Raw genomic sequence first — 3,984 nt, 5'->3', positions numbered from 1 at the left:
ACTTAAATTAAGCAGCAAGATCTACAGACAACGTATTAAATGGTTCAATTTTAGATGTACTAGAACATGTTTCCCACTTCCCGATATACCCCGGTAATCAAGAACTTACAAAGAACTCCTTACTTTAGGTGAGTATTCAATCATTAAGAAAGAAAACAGATATAGAAGTGCATATGTTGTATCCCAGGTCGGATGTCGTCCAATCACACAAAGGGAACAACATATGACTAACAGAGATAGAGGGATTGAGAGGTAGAATGTTGCATATGGTGTGTCCCAGGTCGGATCTTCCGATCACGCAGAGGGGAAAGCATATGGCTAACAGATAGAAAGAATTTCATAGACAAGGAGGTGCGTAGTATTAGAGTTGCATATGTTGCAATCCAGGTCGGATCTCTTCCAATCACGCAGAGGAAGCAACATATGACTGACAGATAGAAAGCAAGAAAATAATTTCCTACAGACCTACTTTATCAGAACCCCCCAGTCACCCTATCAGAACCAGAATTAAGGACATAAGTCCGTACATCAAGGAAGAGTTAAGCCACAGTTCTAGATGTGTATTAATTTAGTGTATCTCGTGGGTTCCCGTGTTTATCTCACTGCTCAATCTACCCGAGCGTCGTATGGTCAGTCCAAATGAAACTATCTAAGTCTATATTGTCTAGTCCTTTCATGGTCAATTAATGTCTAGTCCTTTTGAATCCTTTGTGCCTACCAGCACATTGAATACAGAGTCTAGACAATTCGGCTTCAGTCCCTTACACTAGTTTAGACTGCCTGTTATCACTTTCTTGATATCACTTCCCAATAGACATATAAGAAACTAAAATTTGTCTTCAAAACGAATCAGTTTAAGATAAACTCAGGAGTATCGAGAAGAAAACTCAAACCGTAAGTCACCGATTGAATTTGCATCCAGAAGGTCTGAGAACATCACACATAATCTCAGAACAGATCCGAAAATTCTTCACATCGTTAAGCACAAAACCAATGAGTGACCCCTTGTGTGATCCTCTCCTTTCTTCCTTTCCCGCAAAGGACACATACTCTCAAACAAAGTTCTGAGTGTTGTACAGTTGAGAGATGCCTCCTATCATGTTCTTGGAACAGTTATGTCACACCCCAAAACCGGAACGGCGGAAACGTTCAGGGGTGGAGGACGTCATGTACAGTATCACAACAATGAATAGTAGTAAACAAGCAACAACATCATCCATTGCATTAATAATATAATTTTAATACAAGTGTGTTCTGTCAAGTTTAATAGACACCAAAAATGTAAATCAAAATAAAAGATGAGTCTTGAACGAGCTCCATCTTCTCAAAACCTGGCACCGGTACCTGTCTGCTGGTGACCTAAGAATACAAGTTATTTTGAAAGAGTTTATCAGCTTTAAAGCTGGTGAGATCATAAGTATTTTAGTGTCATTGCTTGTATGAAAGTGTTTGTAAGTACTTGATGTATAAGTTTGTAAATGTTTGTAATTGTTTGTAAATGTTTGAACTCTCCTAGAAAACCCTATGTTTTCTACTAAAAGTAGCCTTCTACCAAGGCATCAAATGTTTGTATGTCTGTTTCTTGTAAAAGCGTGTATATTCCCAAGTATGACTATCCTTAACCAAAAATATAGTTTTACATTACCGCTCATTGTGTGAAGATCACAAAGTGAATGCAATTGGGAAATAATAAAGTACTGTAGTGTTGTATTAAGTAACTACTGTTGTACTAATTACCTTAAACCAATATATTATTTAAAGTAACATGTGATATGCCTGTACCATACTACCGACTATAAACACGACGATGAAAGACGTCGGAAGAAATGACATTTGGCACCCGTAGACTTGCAAGTCCCACTGTAGCGAGCAACAAGGTGTAGGATAGTCAATCCAGTATAGATCTATACACAAACTCAACGATCTCCACTTAAGGAGATTCTGGATACAAAACGAGCCATGACAGGTGATGCCATGTCCCGTTACGTGGCTCACATAACTGTTGTAATGTACTTGTATATGTATTGTATGTACTAGTTGTATTGTATGTTCTCTCTGTCTAGTATGTATGTATCTTCTCTCTGTATGTTATTGTTTGTTTCTCGTTATAGTATTCTCTATCTGTATGTTATGTTTGTTTCTCATCATAGTATTCTCTATCTGTATGTTATGTTTGTTTCCCATCATAGTATGTATTGACTCATGTATGAACTGACTCATTGAATGTTTCACTATTCTAGTAATAGTATTGCAACTTCCTAAATTATACCTATTATAGTTTACTAGTAATGTTGTTTGCATGTATGAACATGTTTGTATACCTTTGCTACCCAAAGGTATTGAAATGAGAGAAGTAACTTTTATATCTATATACATATACATAATAAATAACTAGGATTCAAACGACCTTCAGATAAATAACCGATACCCTAAGTCCACAACCAAACAAGGAACAGGAAGCAAGGCGAGCTATCAGTCCTAAGTCCTTTCAATCCTACTTATATAACTATATCTATATAGATACACATTTGACAAAGTATAAGTTTAAAAGAGTTTCATAAAAGTATTTAACATGTAAAAGAGTTTGTAAAACAGTTTGAAGTAGTTTGTTTGATAACACAGTTTGAAAAGTAAGAAATCCACTTGTTTGGTAGTTATTAATCACATGTGATTGATATAATAACTATAACAGTTCAACTTGTATCCCCCCCCCATAAAAGCATTTAAAAATCATTTAAAAGGTTGATTAAGGGGTATGAACTCACCTGTAGTGAGTGGTTTGGATGAACGGATGGTATAGGATGCCAAGTGTCAAGTGGAGACTTGAGCACACACACGGATCCTATTTAACATATATTGACACATATATGTATCCAATTTGTCACTTAACAACTAATTAATTAAGTAAAGACACCCAAAAACATGTATAACACTTTGATTCAAGTGCTAGGAGTACATTAGGGTTGCATCTAAGGGGAGTATGGCCTCTCATTCGAGTTTTCGGTCCAAGTAGGTTTTCGGTCCATATGGTTTTCGGTCCATATGGTTTTCGGTCCAAATGGTTTTAACCGAAAACCCATGGTCTTTGATGCATAAGGTGATTTTCCAAGGGCTTTCAACAACCAATGAAGTGTTCTAGATTCATGACTAAGCTTTAGGAAAGGTTTAAAGTCATATTGCACCCTTCATAAGGGTTTTCGGTCTAAGGAGATGCACTAGACCGAAAACGCCTTTTGTTCTTGGATAAATGACGATTTCAAGGCCCTAAATCAAGTATCCTTACTAGATAACAAGTATAGGAGATAGATACTTACAATATGGAAGCAAAGAAGGGTGTTTTCGGCCCAAAACACTAGTGTGTGTTCTTGGTGTTCTTGGTGAAATGAAGAACACTTGAAGATCTAAGAAAATGGAATGATTTCATGGATGAAATCATGTAAGATCACTAGATAATGGAAGAGATCAACTAAACAAGAAAGGAAACACTTACAATCTTGAAGATCTTGACAAAAATTCGGATGATACTTGAGAGAGAATTGTTCTTGACTTGGAAATGGGAAAAATGACTAAAAATGACTAAGTGTCATTTGTATACCCTTTAGGGTTTTCGTCCCTAACACTATTTTGGGCCGTAAACCCCAAACTCTTGGAGTTTTGTGACTTAAATGTTGCACAATTAATCCTAAAGTATACTTCCTCTAATTTGTTCTCTCAAGAAAATAAATATTAAAAATACCCAACCGGACTTTAAACCGAGCTAAAAATTAGCAGAAAAGAATTTGACTTTTAATTGAAGTGCTAGACGGTAGAGTTTGTTCAAATGGAAATTTCGGGTTGTCACATCATCCCCCCGTTAGAGGGAATTTCATCCCGAAATTAGAGTTCAAGCAACTAAGTTATTACAAATAACTAAGTAAAAAGATGAGGATATTTCAGCTTAAACTGATCCTCGCGCTCCCAAGTGAATTCCGGTCCTCGCTTGGC

The sequence above is a fragment of the Lactuca virosa genome, chromosome 4 (assembly GCF_052849685.1).
Source record: "Lactuca virosa cultivar CGN04683 chromosome 4, Lactuca_virosa_CGN04683_v6, whole genome shotgun sequence".
Classification (NCBI taxonomy): Eukaryota; Viridiplantae; Streptophyta; class Magnoliopsida; order Asterales; family Asteraceae; genus Lactuca; species Lactuca virosa.
The sequence above is the reverse complement of the archived record's forward strand: the minus strand, read 5'-3'. Positions refer to the sequence as shown.